The sequence below is a fragment of the Hyla sarda genome, unplaced genomic scaffold (assembly GCF_029499605.1).
Source record: "Hyla sarda isolate aHylSar1 unplaced genomic scaffold, aHylSar1.hap1 scaffold_238, whole genome shotgun sequence".
Taxonomy (NCBI): domain Eukaryota; kingdom Metazoa; phylum Chordata; class Amphibia; order Anura; family Hylidae; genus Hyla; species Hyla sarda.
The window spans coordinates 286,718-308,209 of NW_026609065.1; the positions used below are offsets into that span (position 1 = coordinate 286,718).

Below are 21,492 nucleotides of genomic sequence, written 5' to 3' on the forward strand. Positions count from 1 at the left end.
CTAGCCAGCCCTGTGGGCCTTGCTGCTGCAGCCAAAAAACAAAAGGTGGTGCTGCTGCTGCTGCTTCTGCTTGTGTCTGGCCGCTGTTGGAGCGTCCAGGCACAGGACTTCTGCTGCTGCTGACTAAATGGCCTCCTTAATTGGATCATTTGAGTAGCCAGCACACCTGTGCAGGTAGGGCATGACATGATAGGCAGCTGCCTTGATAGCGGGTGGGTGCTGAATGTTCCTAATTGACAAAATAAGATTAATGCTTATGAAGAAATATAAAATCTCATCCCTTCCCCAATATCGCGCCACACCCCTACCCCTTAATTCCCTGGTTGAACTTGATGGACATATGTATTTTTTCGACCGTACTAACTATGTAACTATGTAACATAACATGGGGGGGGTCTCCTGGCTGTTCACACAGGTGTGTCATTGCTGTACATTGACCATGCATTGCTTCTGTGGTATTGCAAAGGCAAAGACAAATGCTTCCAGCCATCCATTGCACTAATGGATTGGTCATCAGCTGGCTGTCTATGTCCCGCATCAATATAGACCAAAGTACAGAGGGTTAGGCTATGCTATTGTGCACCTACCTGATGCATCAGAAGGTGCGAGGCCCTTGCTAAATTCTGTGCACAGACTTTGAGATCTATACTTTAGACTGTATCTAAACCTGCTCCAACATGGACTGACATTCTGGCCTACTTTCAGCCGATGCGACTTGTCTGTCGCTGAACAGTCGCTTTTTATGTATTCAGCACCTATGTATAATGTTGTAAAAATGCTCTAGAAGCTAAAGTCGCAGAAATGTCACACATATTTGGCCTGCAACTTTCTGTGCGACAAATTCAGACAGGAAAAATCAGTATAAATCCTTAGAAAATTATCCCCCAGTGTCTCCATCTGCTGGCGGTATTGAATAAGCATTGCTGCACTGATGGGGTATGCATTAGACGAAAAAAAAGAAGAAAAAGAAGAATAATACGCCCAGAAAAGAGGCGAAAAGGAGAAAAACGTAAAAAAACGTGAAAAAAAAGTAAGAGGAAGAGAAGGGAAAAAAAGGTGGAAATGGGTTTAAAAGTGATTTCGGCGGAGAAATATATATATATATATATATATATATATATATATATATATATATACGCGCACACACACACATATATATAAACGTATTCTCCGTTGAGATATTGCAGCCGCTGCTGTGTCCAGGCCCAGGAGCCTTAGCACTGTGCTGTGATGTCACTCAATACCACTGACATCACTAGGTGTAAACAACATCTCTCCTTTGCTGTGTATGTGACTATGGAGCTGTTTGGTGATGTAGTCTATTATGGCCTTCATAGAAGCAACAGGAGATTGTTGCATCCATCTAGAACCCTCAGAACTACAGTGCTATGATGTCACTCACTTCCACAGGCCTTGCAGAGTGTAAACAACAACAACCCAGCTTTGTTGTGTATGTAACCATAGGGATTTGTGATGTCACCTAGAACCTTCACAGCAGCGACAGCTTTATGAGGAGCATCAGCACTGCTCTGCCTGAGCAGAACCATCACCGCCATAGGTTGTCAAATAACCCGGATTTAACCCACACAGGTAAGTCCAATGGGGTGCAGGCATGTCCTCTATGCTTACAGCTTCCCGTGGGTGTTGGTTTGATACCGTTTGGGGACAGCCAAGGAGGCATCTGCAGGCAACAAAGGTAGGTGTGTGCTTGTGTGTGTGTTTCCTATGCAGATCCTAAGCCCAGTGTCACATGCAAGTAGGAGGAGTAAGAAGGGTTCCTGGCAAATCCGGGTTATGGATTGCATTTAAAAAGGCCCCGTGGGAGTGCAATGGGCCCCTGTCTTGCTGCTTAGCAATAATGGTATGGGTTTAGGTTCTGCTGTGTGTACTGGTGGTTGACTGCCCCCCAGCCCAGAGTGTGCATGGAAAATTGTCTGGCAGCCTCCCTGACAGCAAGCAGTGATAGTGCCCATGAAGGGGACCTTGTTGGGCCCGCCCCTTTCACGGTTATCGCTTCTCGGCCTTTTGGCTAAGATCAAGTGTAGTATCTGTTCTTATCAGTTTAATATCTGATACGTCCCCTATCTGGGGACCATATATTAAATGGATTTTTGAGAACGGGGGCCGATTTCGAAGCTTGCTTCCGTCGCCCTATGCATTGACCCGATATGGCAGTATCTTCGGGTACAGTGCACCACCCCCTTACAGGGTTAAAAAGAAAGATTCCTACTTTCATTGCTACCTGCTTGCTGGCTAGCCAGCTAGCCAGCCCTGTGGGCCTTGCTGCTGCAGCCAAAAAACAAAAGGTGGTGCTGCTGCTGCTGCTTCTGCTTGTGTCTGGCCGCTGTTGGAGCGTCCAGGCACAGGACTTCTGCTGCTGCTGACTAAATGGCCTCCTTAATTGGATCATTTGAGTAGCCAGCACACCTGTGCAGGTAGGGCATGACATGATAGGCAGCTGCCTTGATAGCGGGTGGGTGCTGAATGTTCCTAATTGACAAAATAAGATTAATGCTTATGAAGAAATATAAAATCTCATCCCTTCCCCAATATCGCGCCACACCCCTACCCCTTAATTCCCTGGTTGAACTTGATGGACATATGTCTTTTTTCGACCGTACTAACTATGTAACTATGTAACATAACATGGGGGGGGTCTCCTGGCTGTTCACACAGGTGTGTCATTGCTGTACATTGACCATGCATTGCTTCTGTGGTATTGCAAAGGCAAAGACAAATGCTTCCAGCCATCCATTGCACTAATGGATTGGTCATCAGCTGGCTGTCTATGTCCCGCATCAATATAGACCAAAGTACAGAGGGTTAGGCTATGCTATTGTGCACCTACCTGATGCATCAGAAGGTGCGAGGCCCTTGCTAAATTCTGTGCACAGACTTTGAGATCTATACTTTAGACTGTATCTAAACCTGCTCCAACATGGACTGACATTCTGGCCTACTTTCAGCCGATGCGACTTGTCTGTCGCTGAACAGTCGCTTTTTATGTATTCAGCACCTATGTATAATGTTGTAAAAATGCTCTAGAAGCTAAAGTCGCAGAAATGTCACACATATTTGGCCTGCAACTTTCTGTGCGACAAATTCAGACAGGAAAAATCAGTATAAATCCTTAGAAAATTATCCCCCAGTGTCTCCATCTGCTGGCGGTATTGAATAAGCATTGCTGCACTGATGGGGTATGCATTAGACGAAAAAAAAGAAGAAAAAGAAGAATAATACGCCCAGAAAAGAGGCGAAAAGGAGAAAAACGTAAAAAAACGTGAAAAAAAAGTAAGAGGAAGAGAAGGGAAAAAAAGGTGGAAATGGGTTTAAAAGTGATTTCGGCGGAGAAATATATATATATATATATATATATATATATATATATATATATATACGCGCACACACACACATATATATAAACGTATTCTCCGTTGAGATATTGCAGCCGCTGCTGTGTCCAGGCCCAGGAGCCTTAGCACTGTGCTGTGATGTCACTCAATACCACTGACATCACTAGGTGTAAACAACATCTCTCCTTTGCTGTGTATGTGACTATGGAGCTGTTTGGTGATGTCGTCTATTATGGCCTTCATAGAAGCAACAGGAGATTGTTGCATCCATCTAGAACCCTCAGAACTACAGTGCTATGATGTCACTCACTTCCACAGGCCTTGCAGAGTGTAAACAACAACAACCCAGCTTTGTTGTGTATGTAACCATAGGGATTTGTGATGTCACCTAGAACCTTCACAGCAGCGACAGCTTTATGAGGAGCATCAGCACTGCTCTGCCTGAGCAGAACCATCACCGCCATAGGTTGTCAAATAACCCGGATTTAACCCACACAGGTAAGTCCAATGGGGTGCAGGCATGTCCTCTATGCTTACAGCTTCCCGTGGGTGTTGGTTTGATACCGTTTGGGGACAGCCAAGGAGGCATCTGCAGGCAACAAAGGTAGGTGTGTGCTTGTGTGTGTGTTTCCTATGCAGATCCTAAGCCCAGTGTCACATGCAAGTAGGAGGAGTAAGAAGGGTTCCTGGCAAATCCGGGTTATGGATTGCATTTAAAAAGGCCCCGTGGGAGTGCAATGGGCCCCTGTCTTGCTGCTTAGCAATAATGGTATGGGTTTAGGTTCTGCTGTGTGTACTGGTGGTTGACTGCCCCCCAGCCCAGAGTGTGCATGGAAAATTGTCTGGCAGCCTCCCTGACAGCAAGCAGTGATAGTGCCCATGAAGGGGACCTTGTTGGGCCCGCCCCTTTCACGGTTATCGCTTCTCGGCCTTTTGGCTAAGATCAAGTGTAGTATCTGTTCTTATCAGTTTAATATCTGATACGTCCCCTATCTGGGGACCATATATTAAATGGATTTTTGAGAACGGGGGCCGATTTCGAAGCTTGCTTCCGTCGCCCTATGCATTGACCCGATATGGCAGTATCTTCGGGTACAGTGCACCACCCCCTTACAGGGTTAAAAAGAAAGATTCCTACTTTCATTGCTACCTGCTTGCTGGCTAGCCAGCTAGCCAGCCCTGTGGGCCTTGCTGCTGCAGCCAAAAAACAAAAGGTGGTGCTGCTGCTGCTGCTTCTGCTTGTGTCTGGCCGCTGTTGGAGCGTCCAGGCACAGGACTTCTGCTGCTGCTGACTAAATGGCCTCCTTAATTGGATCATTTGAGTAGCCAGCACACCTGTGCAGGTAGGGCATGACATGATAGGCAGCTGCCTTGATAGCGGGTGGGTGCTGAATGTTCCTAATTGACAAAATAAGATTAATGCTTATGAAGAAATATAAAATCTCATCCCTTCCCCAATATCGCGCCACACCCCTACCCCTTAATTCCCTGGTTGAACTTGATGGACATATGTCTTTTTTCGACCGTACTAACTATGTAACTATGTAACATAACATGGGGGGGGTCTCCTGGCTGTTCACACAGGTGTGTCATTGCTGTACATTGACCATGCATTGCTTCTGTGGTATTGCAAAGGCAAAGACAAATGCTTCCAGCCATCCATTGCACTAATGGATTGGTCATCAGCTGGCTGTCTATGTCCCGCATCAATATAGACCAAAGTACAGAGGGTTAGGCTATGCTATTGTGCACCTACCTGATGCATCAGAAGGTGCGAGGCCCTTGCTAAATTCTGTGCACAGACTTTGAGATCTATACTTTAGACTGTATCTAAACCTGCTCCAACATGGACTGACATTCTGGCCTACTTTCAGCCGATGCGACTTGTCTGTCGCTGAACAGTCGCTTTTTATGTATTCAGCACCTATGTATAATGTTGTAAAAATGCTCTAGAAGCTAAAGTCGCAGAAATGTCACACATATTTGGCCTGCAACTTTCTGTGCGACAAATTCAGACAGGAAAAATCAGTATAAATCCTTAGAAAATTATCCCCCAGTGTCTCCATCTGCTGGCGGTATTGAATAAGCATTGCTGCACTGATGGGGTATGCATTAGACGAAAAAAAAGAAGAATAATACGCCCAGAAAAGAGGCGAAAAGGAGAAAAACGTAAAAAAACGTGAAAAAAAAGTAAGAGGAAGAGAAGGGAAAAAAAGGTGGAAATGGGTTTAAAAGTGATTTCGGCGGAGAAATATATATATATATATATATATATATATATATATATATACGCGCACACACACACATATATATAAACGTATTCTCCGTTGAGATATTGCAGCCGCTGCTGTGTCCAGGCCCAGGAGCCTTAGCACTGTGCTGTGATGTCACTCAATACCACTGACATCACTAGGTGTAAACAACATCTCTCCTTTGCTGTGTATGTGACTATGGAGCTGTTTGGTGATGTCGTCTATTATGGCCTTCATAGAAGCAACAGGAGATTGTTGCATCCATCTAGAACCCTCAGAACTACAGTGCTATGATGTCACTCACTTCCACAGGCCTTGCAGAGTGTAAACAACAACAACCCAGCTTTGTTGTGTATGTAACCATAGGGATTTGTGATGTCACCTAGAACCTTCACAGCAGCGACAGCTTTATGAGGAGCATCAGCACTGCTCTGCCTGAGCAGAACCATCACCGCCATAGGTTGTCAAATAACCCGGATTTAACCCACACAGGTAAGTCCAATGGGGTGCAGGCATGTCCTCTATGCTTACAGCTTCCCGTGGGTGTTGGTTTGATACCGTTTGGGGACAGCCAAGGAGGCATCTGCAGGCAACAAAGGTAGGTGTGTGCTTGTGTGTGTGTTTCCTATGCAGATCCTAAGCCCAGTGTCACATGCAAGTAGGAGGAGTAAGAAGGGTTCCTGGCAAATCCGGGTTATGGATTGCATTTAAAAAGGCCCCGTGGGAGTGCAATGGGCCCCTGTCTTGCTGCTTAGCAATAATGGTATGGGTTTAGGTTCTGCTGTGTGTACTGGTGGCTGACTGCCCCCCAGCCCAGAGTGTGCATGGAAAATTGTCTGGCAGCCTCCCTGACAGCAAGCAGTGATAGTGCCCATGAAGGGGACCTTGTTGGGCCCGCCCCTTTCACGGTTATCGCTTCTCGGCCTTTTGGCTAAGATCAAGTGTAGTATCTGTTCTTATCAGTTTAATATCTGATACGTCCCCTATCTGGGGACCATATATTAAATGGATTTTTGAGAACGGGGGCCGATTTCGAAGCTTGCTTCCGTCGCCCTATGCATTGACCCGATATGGCAGTATCTTCGGGTACAGTGCACCACCCCCTTACAGGGTTAAAAAGAAAGATTCCTACTTTCATTGCTACCTGCTTGCTGGCTAGCCAGCTAGCCAGCCCTGTGGGCCTTGCTGCTGCAGCCAAAAAACAAAAGGTGGTGCTGCTGCTGCTGCTTCTGCTTGTGTCTGGCCGCTGTTGGAGCGTCCAGGCACAGGACTTCTGCTGCTGCTGACTAAATGGCCTCCTTAATTGGATCATTTGAGTAGCCAGCACACCTGTGCAGGTAGGGCATGACATGATAGGCAGCTGCCTTGATAGCGGGTGGGTGCTGAATGTTCCTAATTGACAAAATAAGATTAATGCTTATGAAGAAATATAAAATCTCATCCCTTCCCCAATATCGCGCCACACCCCTACCCCTTAATTCCCTGGTTGAACTTGATGGACATATGTCTTTTTTCGACCGTACTAACTATGTAACTATGTAACATAACATGGGGGGGGTCTCCTGGCTGTTCACACAGGTGTGTCATTGCTGTACATTGACCATGCATTGCTTCTGTGGTATTGCAAAGGCAAAGACAAATGCTTCCAGCCATCCATTGCACTAATGGATTGGTCATCAGCTGGCTGTCTATGTCCCGCATCAATATAGACCAAAGTACAGAGGGTTAGGCTATGCTATTGTGCACCTACCTGATGCATCAGAAGGTGCGAGGCCCTTGCTAAATTCTGTGCACAGACTTTGAGATCTATACTTTAGACTGTATCTAAACCTGCTCCAACATGGACTGACATTCTGGCCTACTTTCAGCCGATGCGACTTGTCTGTCGCTGAACAGTCGCTTTTTATGTATTCAGCACCTATGTATAATGTTGTAAAAATGCTCTAGAAGCTAAAGTCGCAGAAATGTCACACATATTTGGCCTGCAACTTTCTGTGCGACAAATTCAGACAGGAAAAATCAGTATAAATCCTTAGAAAATTATCCCCCAGTGTCTCCATCTGCTGGCGGTATTGAATAAGCATTGCTGCACTGATGGGGTATGCATTAGACGAAAAAAAAGAAGAAAAAGAAGAATAATACGCCCAGAAAAGAGGCGAAAAGGAGAAAAACGTAAAAAAAACGTGAAAAAAAAGTAAGAGGAAGAGAAGGGAAAAAAAGGTGGAAATGGGTTTAAAAGTGATTTCGGCGGAGAAATATATATATATATATATATATATATATATATATATATATATATATATATATATATATACGCGCACACACACACATATATATAAACGTATTCTCCGTTGAGATATTGCAGCCGCTGCTGTGTCCAGGCCCAGGAGCCTTAGCACTGTGCTGTGATGTCACTCAATACCACTGACATCACTAGGTGTAAACAACATCTCTCCTTTGCTGTGTATGTGACTATGGAGCTGTTTGGTGATGTCGTCTATTATGGCCTTCATAGAAGCAACAGGAGATTGTTGCATCCATCTAGAACCCTCAGAACTACAGTGCTATGATGTCACTCACTTCCACAGGCCTTGCAGAGTGTAAACAACAACAACCCAGCTTTGTTGTGTATGTAACCATAGGGATTTGTGATGTCACCTAGAACCTTCACAGCAGCGACAGCTTTATGAGGAGCATCAGCACTGCTCTGCCTGAGCAGAACCATCACCGCCATAGGTTGTCAAATAACCCGGATTTAACCCACACAGGTAAGTCCAATGGGGTGCAGGCATGTCCTCTATGCTTACAGCTTCCCGTGGGTGTTGGTTTGATACCGTTTGGGGACAGCCAAGGAGGCATCTGCAGGCAACAAAGGTAGGTGTGTGCTTGTGTGTGTGTTTCCTATGCAGATCCTAAGCCCAGTGTCACATGCAAGTAGGAGGAGTAAGAAGGGTTCCTGGCAAATCCGGGTTATGGATTGCATTTAAAAAGGCCCCGTGGGAGTGCAATGGGCCCCTGTCTTGCTGCTTAGCAATAATGGTATGGGTTTAGGTTCTGCTGTGTGTACTGGTGGTTGACTGCCCCCCAGCCCAGAGTGTGCATGGAAAATTGTCTGGCAGCCTCCCTGACAGCAAGCAGTGATAGTGCCCATGAAGGGGACCTTGTTGGGCCCGCCCCTTTCACGGTTATCGCTTCTCGGCCTTTTGGCTAAGATCAAGTGTAGTATCTGTTCTTATCAGTTTTCATGCTGGTGGGGATGGGTGCTGCATGGAGGATGCAGGTGTACCAGGGCTTTCCGGGGCTGGTTCTGAGGAATCAGCTCGACGGCTGCCCCGATGTGACCTGTTCCCTCCGGGTCTCGCCATGAGGCTGAGAGGGTCTAGAGCCGAGGTACTTTTGTGCCTCGGGGAGTGGTGACCCCGAGGTGCCGAAACTCACTGGGAGGATAGACTCACTGAGTTGAAGCACGGGCACCATAATCTCTTCACCTTGTGGCACTCACCTCTTGATTCCCGGCCTTCTGGCTAGGATCAGAGAAATTTTTATAGATCCGGCCGGATGTCCGGGCAGTATATCTGCACACATTCACTTATTTATTTATTTTTCGTCACTGTGTCACTTTTTGCGTGTTGTGTGTTCACAGGATTTGTCAGGATGCGGTAGCCCTTCTGGGTGTCCCTCCTGGCGGTCTAGGGGAGGTGTGTGTGGCCATTAGGTTCCGCACCTCCCTGCAAACACCCCGGGTACTCCTGCTTGGCAGGGTACCTACCGTAATCGGCTCTGCGGGCAGATACCTTGGCTAACGCCAAGGGGGATGCCGGGAGCATTTGTGGTCCCCTAGTAGCTTCGGCGAAAAGGGACATCGAACCTGGAACCTCGCAGGTACCTTTTGGTCCGGAGGCGAAGGGTAAGGTTTGTTGGGGGGCCTCTCTCCTATCGGAGAAGGGCTTGCGATAGACCGCATCCTTTGTGCACGTTTTTTTAGTGTAACACGTTTGCACTTTTTCTTGCACTTTGGGTGAATCGAAAGCACGTTCCTCGGCTTTAGATAAAAAAAAAAAAAAAAAAAAAAAAAATCTGTTCTTATCAGTTTAATATCTGATACGTCCCCTATCTGGGGACCATATATTAAATGGATTTTTGAGAACGGGGGCCGATTTCGAAGCTTGCTTCCGTCGCCCTATGCATTGACCCGATATGGCAGTATCTTCGGGTACAGTGCACCACCCCCTTACAGGGTTAAAAAGAAAGATTCCTACTTTCATTGCTACCTGCTTGCTGGCTAGCCAGCTAGCCAGCCCTGTGGGCCTTGCTGCTGCAGCCAAAAAACAAAAGGTGGTGCTGCTGCTGCTGCTTCTGCTTGTGTCTGGCCGCTGTTGGAGCGTCCAGGCACAGGACTTCTGCTGCTGCTGACTAAATGGCCTCCTTAATTGGATAATTTGAGTAGCCAGCACACCTGTGCAGGTAGGGCATGACATGATAGGCAGCTGCCTTGATAGCGGGTGGGTGCTGAATGTTCCTAATTGACAAAATAAGATTAATGCTTATGAAGAAATATAAAATCTCATCCCTTCCCCAATATCGCGCCACACCCCTACCCCTTAATTCCCTGGTTGAACTTGATGGACATATGTCTTTTTTCGACCGTACTAACTATGTAACTATGTAACATAACATGGGGGGGGTCTCCTGGCTGTTCACACAGGTGTGTCATTGCTGTACATTGACCATGCATTGCTTCTGTGGTATTGCAAAGGCAAAGACAAATGCTTCCAGCCATCCATTGCACTAATGGATTGGTCATCAGCTGGCTGTCTATGTCCCGCATCAATATAGACCAAAGTACAGAGGGTTAGGCTATGCTATTGTGCACCTACCTGATGCATCAGAAGGTGCGAGGCCCTTGCTAAATTCTGTGCACAGACTTTGAGATCTATACTTTAGACTGTATCTAAACCTGCTCCAACATGGACTGACATTCTGGCCTACTTTCAGCCGATGCGACTTGTCTGTCGCTGAACAGTCGCTTTTTATGTATTCAGCACCTATGTATAATGTTGTAAAAATGCTCTAGAAGCTAAAGTCGCAGAAATGTCACACATATTTGGCCTGCAACTTTCTGTGCGACAAATTCAGACAGGAAAAATCAGTATAAATCCTTAGAAAATTATCCCCCAGTGTCTCCATCTGCTGGCGGTATTGAATAAGCATTGCTGCACTGATGGGGTATGCATTAGACGAAAAAAAAGAAGAAAAAGAAGAATAATACGCCCAGAAAAGAGGCGAAAAGGAGAAAAACGTAAAAAAACGTGAAAAAAAAGTAAGAGGAAGAGAAGGGAAAAAAAGGTGGAAATGGGTTTAAAAGTGATTTCGGCGGAGAAATATATATATATATATATATATATATATATATATATATATATATACGCGCACACACACACATATATATAAACGTATTCTCCGTTGAGATATTGCAGCCGCTGCTGTGTCCAGGCCCAGGAGCCTTAGCACTGTGCTGTGATGTCACTCAATACCACTGACATCACTAGGTGTAAACAACATCTCTCCTTTGCTGTGTATGTGACTATGGAGCTGTTTGGTGATGTCGTCTATTATGGCCTTCATAGAAGCAACAGGAGATTGTTGCATCCATCTAGAACCCTCAGAACTACAGTGCTATGATGTCACTCACTTCCACAGGCCTTGCAGAGTGTAAACAACAACAACCCAGCTTTGTTGTGTATGTAACCATAGGGATTTGTGATGTCACCTAGAACCTTCACAGCAGCGACAGCTTTATGAGGAGCATCAGCACTGCTCTGCCTGAGCAGAACCATCACCGCCATAGGTTGTCAAATAACCCGGATTTAACCCACACAGGTAAGTCCAATGGGGTGCAGGCATGTCCTCTATGCTTACAGCTTCCCGTGGGTGTTGGTTTGATACCGTTTGGGGACAGCCAAGGAGGCATCTGCAGGCAACAAAGGTAGGTGTGTGCTTGTGTGTGTGTTTCCTATGCAGATCCTAAGCCCAGTGTCACATGCAAGTAGGAGGAGTAAGAAGGGTTCCTGGCAAATCCGGGTTATGGATTGCATTTAAAAAGGCCCCGTGGGAGTGCAATGGGCCCCTGTCTTGCTGCTTAGCAATAATGGTATGGGTTTAGGTTCTGCTGTGTGTACTGGTGGTTGACTGCCCCCCAGCCCAGAGTGTGCATGGAAAATTGTCTGGCAGCCTCCCTGACAGCAAGCAGTGATAGTGCCCATGAAGGGGACCTTGTTGGGCCCGCCCCTTTCACGGTTATCGCTTCTCGGCCTTTTGGCTAAGATCAAGTGTAGTATCTGTTCTTATCAGTTTAATATCTGATACGTCCCCTATCTGGGGACCATATATTAAATGGATTTTTGAGAACGGGGGCCGATTTCGAAGCTTGCTTCCGTCGCCCTATGCATTGACCCGATATGGCAGTATCTTCGGGTACAGTGCACCACCCCCTTACAGGGTTAAAAAGAAAGATTCCTACTTTCATTGCTACCTGCTTGCTGGCTAGCCAGCTAGCCAGCCCTGTGGGCCTTGCTGCTGCAGCCAAAAAACAAAAGGTGGTGCTGCTGCTGCTGCTTCTGCTTGTGTCTGGCCGCTGTTGGAGCGTCCAGGCACAGGACTTCTGCTGCTGCTGACTAAATGGCCTCCTTAATTGGATCATTTGAGTAGCCAGCACACCTGTGCAGGTAGGGCATGACATGATAGGCAGCTGCCTTGATAGCGGGTGGGTGCTGAATGTTCCTAATTGACAAAATAAGATTAATGCTTATGAAGAAATATAAAATCTCATCCCTTCCCCAATATCGCGCCACACCCCTACCCCTTAATTCCCTGGTTGAACTTGATGGACATATGTCTTTTTTCGACCGTACTAACTATGTAACTATGTAACATAACATGGGGGGGTCTCCTGGCTGTTCACACAGGTGTGTCATTGCTGTACATTGACCATGCATTGCTTCTGTGGTATTGCAAAGGCAAAGACAAATGCTTCCAGCCATCCATTGCACTAATGGATTGGTCATCAGCTGGCTGTCTATGTCCCGCATCAATATAGACCAAAGTACAGAGGGTTAGGCTATGCTATTGTGCACCTACCTGATGCATCAGAAGGTGCGAGGCCCTTGCTAAATTCTGTGCACAGACTTTGAGATCTATACTTTAGACTGTATCTAAACCTGCTCCAACATGGACTGACATTCTGGCCTACTTTCAGCCGATGCGACTTATCTGTCGCTGAACAGTCGCTTTTTATGTATTCAGCACCTATGTATAATGTTGTAAAAATGCTCTAGAAGCTAAAGTCGCAGAAATGTCACACATATTTGGCCTGCAACTTTCTGTGCGACAAATTCAGACAGGAAAAATCAGTATAAATCCTTAGAAAATTATCCCCCAGTGTCTCCATCTGCTGGCGGTATTGAATAAGCATTGCTGCACTGATGGGGTATGCATTAGACGAAAAAAAAGAAGAAAAAGAAGAATAATACGCCCAGAAAAGAGGCGAAAAGGAGAAAAACGTAAAAAAACGTGAAAAAAAAGTAAGAGGAAGAGAAGGGAAAAAAAGGTGGAAATGGGTTTAAAAGTGATTTCGGCGGAGAAATATATATATATATATATATATATATATATATATATATATATATATACGCGCACACACACACATATATATAAACGTATTCTCCGTTGAGATATTGCAGCCGCTGCTGTGTCCAGGCCCAGGAGCCTTAGCACTGTGCTGTGATGTCACTCAATACCACTGACATCACTAGGTGTAAACAACATCTCTCCTTTGCTGTGTATGTGACTATGGAGCTGTTTGGTGATGTCGTCTATTATGGCCTTCATAGAAGCAACAGGAGATTGTTGCATCCATCTAGAACCCTCAGAACTACAGTGCTATGATGTCACTCACTTCCACAGGCCTTGCAGAGTGTAAACAACAACAACCCAGCTTTGTTGTGTATGTAACCATAGGGATTTGTGATGTCACCTAGAACCTTCACAGCAGCGACAGCTTTATGAGGAGCATCAGCACTGCTCTGCCTGAGCAGAACCATCACCGCCATAGGTTGTCAAATAACCCGGATTTAACCCACACAGGTAAGTCCAATGGGGTGCAGGCATGTCCTCTATGCTTACAGCTTCCCGTGGGTGTTGGTTTGATACCGTTTGGGGACAGCCAAGGAGGCATCTGCAGGCAACAAAGGTAGGTGTGTGCTTGTGTGTGTGTTTCCTATGCAGATCCTAAGCCCAGTGTCACATGCAAGTAGGAGGAGTAAGAAGGGTTCCTGGCAAATCCGGGTTATGGATTGCATTTAAAAAGGCCCCGTGGGAGTGCAATGGGCCCCTGTCTTGCTGCTTAGCAATAATGGTATGGGTTTAGGTTCTGCTGTGTGTACTGGTGGTTGACTGCCCCCCAGCCCAGAGTGTGCATGGAAAATTGTCTGGCAGCCTCCCTGACAGCAAGCAGTGATAGTGCCCATGAAGGGGACCTTGTTGGGCCCGCCCCTTTCACGGTTATCGCTTCTCGGCCTTTTGGCTAAGATCAAGTGTAGTATCTGTTCTTATCAGTTTAATATCTGATACGTCCCCTATCTGGGGACCATATATTAAATGGATTTTTGAGAACGGGGGCCGATTTCGAAGCTTGCTTCCGTCGCCCTATGCATTGACCCGATATGGCAGTATCTTCGGGTACAGTGCACCACCCCCTTACAGGGTTAAAAAGAAAGATTCCTACTTTCATTGCTACCTGCTTGCTGGCTAGCCAGCTAGCCAGCCCTGTGGGCCTTGCTGCTGCAGCCAAAAAACAAAAGGTGGTGCTGCTGCTGCTGCTTCTGCTTGTGTCTGGCCGCTGTTGGAGCGTCCAGGCACAGGACTTCTGCTGCTGCTGACTAAATGGCCTCCTTAATTGGATCATTTGAGTAGCCAGCACACCTGTGCAGGTAGGGCATGACATGATAGGCAGCTGCCTTGATAGCGGGTGGGTGCTGAATGTTCCTAATTGACAAAATAAGATTAATGCTTATGAAGAAATATAAAATCTCATCCCTTCCCCAATATCGCGCCACACCCCTACCCCTTAATTCCCTGGTTGAACTTGATGGACATATGTCTTTTTTCGACCGTACTAACTATGTAACTATGTAACATAACATGGGGGGGGGTCTCCTGGCTGTTCACACAGGTGTGTCATTGCTGTACATTGACCATGCATTGCTTCTGTGGTATTGCAAAGGCAAAGACAAATGCTTCCAGCCATCCATTGCACTAATGGATTGGTCATCAGCTGGCTGTCTATGTCCCGCATCAATATAGACCAAAGTACAGAGGGTTAGGCTATGCTATTGTGCACCTACCTGATGCATCAGAAGGTGCGAGGCCCTTGCTAAATTCTGTGCACAGACTTTGAGATCTATACTTTAGACTGTATCTAAACCTGCTCCAACATGGACTGACATTCTGGCCTACTTTCAGCCGATGCGACTTGTCTGTCGCTGAACAGTCGCTTTTTATGTATTCAGCACCTATGTATAATGTTGTAAAAATGCTCTAGAAGCTAAAGTCGCAGAAATGTCACACATATTTGGCCTGCAACTTTCTGTGCGACAAATTCAGACAGGAAAAATCAGTATAAATCCTTAGAAAATTATCCCCCAGTGTCTCCATCTGCTGGCGGTATTGAATAAGCATTGCTGCACTGATGGGGTATGCATTAGACGAAAAAAAAGAAGAAAAAGAAGAATAATACGCCCAGAAAAGAGGCGAAAAGGAGAAAAACGTAAAAAAACGTGAAAAAAAAGTAAGAGGAAGAGAAGGGAAAAAAAGGTGGAAATGGGTTTAAAAGTGATTTCGGCGGAGAAATAGATATATATATATATATATATATATATATATATATATATATATATATACGCGCACACACACACATATATATAAACGTATTCTCCGTTGAGATATTGCAGCCGCTGCTGTGTCCAGGCCCAGGAGCCTTAGCACTGTGCTGTGATGTCACTCAATACCACTGACATCACTAGGTGTAAACAACATCTCTCCTTTGCTGTGTATGTGACTATGGAGCTGTTTGGTGATGTCGTCTATTATGGCCTTCATAGAAGCAACAGGAGATTGTTGCATCCATCTAGAACCCTCAGAACTACAGTGCTATGATGTCACTCACTTCCACAGGCCTTGCAGAGTGTAAACAACAACAACCCAGCTTTGTTGTGTATGTAACCATAGGGATTTGTGATGTCACCTAGAACCTTCACAGCAGCGACAGCTTTATGAGGAGCATCAGCACTGCTCTGCCTGAGCAGAACCATCACCGCCATAGGTTGTCAAATAACCCGGATTTAACCCACACAGGTAAGTCCAATGGGGTGCAGGCATGTCCTCTATGCTTACAGCTTCCCGTGGGTGTTGGTTTGATACCGTTTGGGGACAGCCAAGGAGGCATCTGCAGGCAACAAAGGTAGGTGTGTGCTTGTGTGTGTGTTTCCTATGCAGATCCTAAGCCCAGTGTCACATGCAAGTAGGAGGAGTAAGAAGGGTTCCTGGCAAATCCGGGTTATGGATTGCATTTAAAAAGGCCCCGTGGGAGTGCAATGGGCCCCTGTCTTGCTGCTTAGCAATAATGGTATGGGTTTAGGTTCTGCTGTGTGTACTGGTGGTTGACTGCCCCCCAGCCCAGAGTGTGCATGGAAAATTGTCTGGCAGCCTCCCTGACAGCAAGCAGTGATAGTGCCCATGAAGGGGACCTTGTTGGGCCCGCCCCTTTCACGGTTATCGCTTCTCGGCCTTTTGGCTAAGATCAAGTGTAGTATCTGTTCTTATCAGTTTAATATCTGATACGTCCCCTATCTGGGGACCATATATTAAATGGATTTTTGAGAACGGGGGCCGATTTCGAAGCTTGCTTCCGTCGCCCTATGCATTGACCCGATATGGCAGTATCTTCGGGTACAGTGCACCACCCCCTTACAGGGTTAAAAAGAAAGATTCCTACTTTCATTGCTACCTGCTTGCTGGCTAGCCAGCTAGCCAGCCCTGTGGGCCTTGCTGCTGCAGCCAAAAAACAAAAGGTGGTGCTGCTGCTGCTGCTTCTGCTTGTGTCTGGCCGCTGTTGGAGCGTCCAGGCACAGGACTTCTGCTGCTGCTGACTAAATGGCCTCCTTAATTGGATCATTTGAGTAGCCAGCACACCTGTGCAGGTAGGGCATGACATGATAGGCAGCTGCCTTGATAGCGGGTGGGTGCTGAATGTTCCTAATTGACAAAATAAGATTAATGCTTATGAAGAAATATAAAATCTCATCCCTTCCCCAATATCGCGCCACACCCCTACCCCTTAATTCCCTGGTTGAACTTGATGGACATATGTCTTTTTTCGACCGTACTAACTATGTAACTATGTAACATAACATGGGGGGGGTCTCCTGGCTGTTCACACAGGTGTGTCATTGCTGTACATTGACCATGCATTGCTTCTGTGGTATTGCAAAGGCAAAGACAAATGCTTCCAGCCATCCATTGCACTAATGGATTGGTCATCAGCTGGCTGTCTATGTCCCGCATCAATATAGACCAAAGTACAGAGGGTTAGGCTATGCTATTGTGCACCTACCTGATGCATCAGAAGGTGCGAGGCCCTTGCTAAATTCTGTGCACAGACTTTGAGATCTATACTTTAGACTGTATCTAAACCTGCTCCAACATGGACTGACATTCTGGCCTACTTTCAGCCGATGCGACTTGTCTGTCGCTGAACAGTCGCTTTTTATGCATTCAGCACCTATGTATAATGTTGTAAAAATGCTCTAGAAGCTAAAGTCGCAGAAATGTCACACATATTTGGCCTGCAACTTTCTGTGCGACAAATTCAGACAGGAAAAATCAGTATAAATCCTTAGAAAATTATCCCCCAGTGTCTCCATCTGCTGGCGGTATTGAATAAGCATTGCTGCACTGATGGGGTATGCATTAGACGAAAAAAAAGAAGAAAAAGAAGAATAATACGCCCAGAAAAGAGGCGAAAAGGAGAAAAACGTAAAAAAACGTGAAAAAAAAGTAAGAGGAAGAGAAGGGAAAAAAAGGTGGAAATGGGTTTAAAAGTGATTTCGGCGGAGAAATATATATATATATATATATATATATATATATATATATATATATATACGCGCACACACACACATATATATAAACGTATTCTCCGTTGAGATATTGCAGCCGCTGCTGTGTCCAGGCCCAGGAGCCTTAGCACTGTGCTGTGATGTCACTCAATACCACTGACATCACTAGGTGTAAACAACATCTCTCCTTTGCTGTGTATGTGACTATGGAGCTGTTTGGTGATGTCGTCTATTATGGCCTTCATAGAAGCAACAGGAGATTGTTGCATCCATCTAGAACCCTCAGAACTACAGTGCTATGATGTCACTCACTTCCACAGGCCTTGCAGAGTGTAAACAACAACAACCCAGCTTTGTTGTGTATGTAACCATAGGGATTTGTGATGTCACCTAGAACCTTCACAGCAGCGACAGCTTTATGAGGAGCATCAGCACTGCTCTGCCTGAGCAGAACCATCACCGCCATAGGTTGTCAAATAACCCGGATTTAACCCACACAGGTAAGTCCAATGGGGTGCAGGCATGTCCTCTATGCTTACAGCTTCCCGTGGGTGTTGGTTTGATACCGTTTGGGGACAGCCAAGGAGGCATCTGCAGGCAACAAAGGTAGGTGTGTGCTTGTGTGTGTGTTTCCTATGCAGATCCTAAGCCCAGTGTCACATGCAAGTAGGAGGAGTAAGAAGGGTTCCTGGCAAATCCGGGTTATGGATTGCATTTAAAAAGGCCCCGTGGGAGTGCAATGGGCCCCTGTCTTGCTGCTTAGCAATAATGGTATGGGTTTAGGTTCTGCTGTGTGTACTGGTGGTTGACTGCCCCCCAGCCCAGAGTGTGCATGGAAAATTGTCTGGCAGCCTCCCTGACAGCAAGCAGTGATAGTGCCCATGAAGGGGACCTTGTTGGGCCCGCCCCTTTCACGGTTATCGCTTCTCGGCCTTTTGGCTAAGATCAAGTGTAGTATCTGTTCTTATCAGTTTAATATCTGATACGTCCCCTATCTGGGGACCATATATTAAATGGATTTTTGAGAACGGGGGCCGATTTCGAAGCTTGCTTCCGTCGCCCTATGCATTGACCCGATATGGCAGTATCTTCGGGTACAGTGCACCACCCCCTTACAGGGTTAAAAAGAAAGATTCCTACTTTCATTGCTACCTGCTTGCTGGCTAGCCAGCTAGCCAGCCCTGTGGGCCTTGCTGCTGCAGCCAAAAAACAAAAGGTGGTGCTGCTGCTGCTGCTTCTGCTTGTGTCTGGCCGCTGTTGGAGCGTCCAGGCACAGGACTTCTGCTGCTGCTGACTAAATGGCCTCCTTAATTGGATCATTTGAGTAGCCAGCACACCTGTGCAGGTAGGGCATGACATGATAGGCAGCTGCCTTGATAGCGGGTGGGTGCTGAATGTTCCTAATTGACAAAATAAGATTAATGCTTATGAAGAAATATAAAATCTCATCCCTTCCCCAATATCGCGCCACACCCCTACCCCTTAATTCCCTGGTTGAACTTGATGGACATATGTCTTTTTTCGACCGTACTAACTATGTAACTATGTAACATAACATGGGGGGGGGTCTCCTGGCTGTTCACACAGGTGTGTCATTGCTGTACATTGACCATGCATTGCTTCTGTGGTATTGCAAAGGCAAAGACAAATGCTTCCAGCCATCCATTGCACTAATGGATTGGTCATCAGCTGGCTATCTATGTCCCGCATCAATATAGACCAAAGTACAGAGGGTTAGGCTATGCTATTGTGCACCTACCTGATGCATCAGAAGGTGCGAGGCCCTTGCTAAATTCTGTGCACAGACTTTGAGATCTATACTTTAGACTGTATCTAAACCTGCTCCAACATGGACTGACATTCTGGCCTACTTTCAGCCGATGCGACTTGTCTGTCGCTGAACAGTCGCTTTTTATGTATTCAGCACCTATGTATAATGTTGTAAAAATGCTCTAGAAGCTAAAGTCGCAGAAATGTCACACATATTTGGCCTGCAACTTTCTGTGCGACAAATTCAGACAGGAAAAATCAGTATAAATCCTTAGAAAATTATCCCCCAGTGTCTCCATCTGCTGGCGGTATTGAATAAGCATTGCTGCACTGATGGGGTATGCATTAGACGAAAAAAAAGAAGAAAAAGAAGAATAATACGCCCAGAAAAGAGGCGAAAAGGAGAAAAACGTAAAAAAACGTGAAAAAAAAGTAAGAGGAAGAGAAGGGAAAAAAAGGTGGAAATGGGTTTAAAAGTGATTTCGGCGGAGAAATATATATATATATATATATATATATATATATATATACGCGCACACACACACATATATATAAACGTATTCTCCGTTGAGATATTGCAGCCGCTGCTGTGTCCAGGCCCAGGAGCCTTAGCACTGTGCTGTGATGTCACTCAATACCACTGACATCACTAGGTGTAAACAACATCTCTCCTTTGCTGTGTATGTGACTATGGAGCTGTTTGGTGATGTCGTCTATTATGGCCTTCATAGAAGCAACAGGAGATTGTTGCATCCATCTAGAACCCTCAGAACTACAGTGCTATGATGTCACTCACTTCCACAGGCCTTGCAGAGTGTAAACAACAACAACCCAGCTTTGTTGTGTATGTAACCATAGGGATTTGTGATGTCACCTAGAACCTTCACAGCAGCGACAGCTTTATGAGGAGCATCAGCACTGCTCTGCCTGAGCAGAACCATCACCGCCATAGGTTGTCAAATAACCCGGATTTAACCCACACAGGTAAGTCCAATGGGGTGCAGGCATGTCCTCTATGCTTACAGCTTCCCGTGGGTGTTGGTTTGATACCGTTTGGGGACAGCCAAGGAGGCATCTGCAGGCAACAAAGGTAGGTGTGTGCTTGTGTGTGTGTTTCCTATGCAGATCCTAAGCCCAGTGTCACATGCAAGTAGGAGGAGTAAGAAGGGTTCCTGGCAAATCCGGGTTTTGGATTGCATTTAAAAAGGCCCCGTGGGAGTGCAATGGGCCCCTGTCTTGCTGCTTAGCAATAATGGTATGGGTTTAGGTTCTGCTGTGTGTACTGGTGGTTGACTGCCCCCCAGCCCAGAGTGTGCATGGAAAATTGTCTGGCAGCCTCCCTGACAGCAAGCAGTGATAGTGCCCATGAAGGGGACCTTGTTGGGCCCGCCCCTTTCACGGTTATCGCTTCTCGGCCTTTTGGCTAAGATCAAGTGTAGTAATACAGGAGATCTGGTCAGAAGGTACTCGGGTACCCCTCTCCTCGGCCTTGTGGGATCGCCCAGGTTTATTGCCTGGGCTTCACCCACTTGTTGCTATTGGGGAGAGGGCCTAGTCCCAGGGTAACGAGTAGCGATCGCCTCTCAAGACCTTCGGGTGGAGAGAGGTTAGAACCATGGATGATGATCCGGATCCAGGTTCTGTGCCGGCATACGCAAGGATCAAAAACACCGTGAGAGTCATTCTCACGGATGATACCAAAAGGGCGGACGATTTGAAATTCGTAGTAGAGGACGTGCTCGGAGGAGTTTTCGGAATACAGAAGGGCGAGATATTGGCAATCCAGGACTACCCGAAGCGTAAAATTTTTGATGTGACGTTCACACAAAATGGCATCCACAGAGATTTTGTTACCAGAGCTGCTGCGAGTAAAGACAAAAAGCTTCAGGGTGTCCGGATTATTGAGCACGTTCTAGACGATATTAAGCTGGTGGTAGTAAAGAT

At 46.2% G+C, this 21,492-nt stretch overlaps 8 non-coding genes and 2 pseudogenes across 8 annotated transcripts; all 10 read left to right on the forward strand.

The window, feature by feature from the left end:
- The first annotated feature begins 2,009 nt into the window (after window positions 1-2,009).
- On the forward strand, window positions 2,010-2,200 carry LOC130322771 (U2 spliceosomal RNA). Its single transcript, XR_008868216.1, has one exon. It is a non-coding gene; the product is annotated as a U2 spliceosomal RNA (small nuclear RNA).
- Window positions 2,201-4,270: 2,070 nt separating this feature from the next.
- On the forward strand, window positions 4,271-4,461 carry LOC130322772 (U2 spliceosomal RNA). Its single transcript, XR_008868217.1, has one exon. It is a non-coding gene; the product is annotated as a U2 spliceosomal RNA (small nuclear RNA).
- Window positions 4,462-6,516: 2,055 nt separating this feature from the next.
- Window positions 6,517-6,707, forward strand: LOC130322775 (U2 spliceosomal RNA). The gene has a single exon (XR_008868219.1). It is a non-coding gene; the product is annotated as a U2 spliceosomal RNA (small nuclear RNA).
- A 2,085-nt stretch (window positions 6,708-8,792) lies between these two features.
- LOC130322845 (U2 spliceosomal RNA) lies at window positions 8,793-8,952 on the forward strand (annotated as a pseudogene).
- Window positions 8,953-9,642: 690 nt separating this feature from the next.
- LOC130322841 (U2 spliceosomal RNA) lies at window positions 9,643-9,834 on the forward strand. Its single transcript, XR_008868275.1, has one exon. It is a non-coding gene; the product is annotated as a U2 spliceosomal RNA (small nuclear RNA).
- Window positions 9,835-11,904: 2,070 nt separating this feature from the next.
- On the forward strand, window positions 11,905-12,095 carry LOC130322776 (U2 spliceosomal RNA). Its single transcript, XR_008868220.1, has one exon. It is a non-coding gene; the product is annotated as a U2 spliceosomal RNA (small nuclear RNA).
- A 2,071-nt stretch (window positions 12,096-14,166) lies between these two features.
- Window positions 14,167-14,357, forward strand: LOC130322777 (U2 spliceosomal RNA). The gene has a single exon (XR_008868221.1). It is a non-coding gene; the product is annotated as a U2 spliceosomal RNA (small nuclear RNA).
- Window positions 14,358-16,434: 2,077 nt separating this feature from the next.
- LOC130322778 (U2 spliceosomal RNA) lies at window positions 16,435-16,625 on the forward strand. The gene has a single exon (XR_008868222.1). It is a non-coding gene; the product is annotated as a U2 spliceosomal RNA (small nuclear RNA).
- Window positions 16,626-18,697: 2,072 nt separating this feature from the next.
- Window positions 18,698-18,888, forward strand: LOC130322779 (U2 spliceosomal RNA). Its single transcript, XR_008868223.1, has one exon. It is a non-coding gene; the product is annotated as a U2 spliceosomal RNA (small nuclear RNA).
- A 2,063-nt stretch (window positions 18,889-20,951) lies between these two features.
- Window positions 20,952-21,084, forward strand: LOC130322852 (U2 spliceosomal RNA; annotated as a pseudogene).
- Window positions 21,085-21,492: the final 408 nt, after the last annotated feature.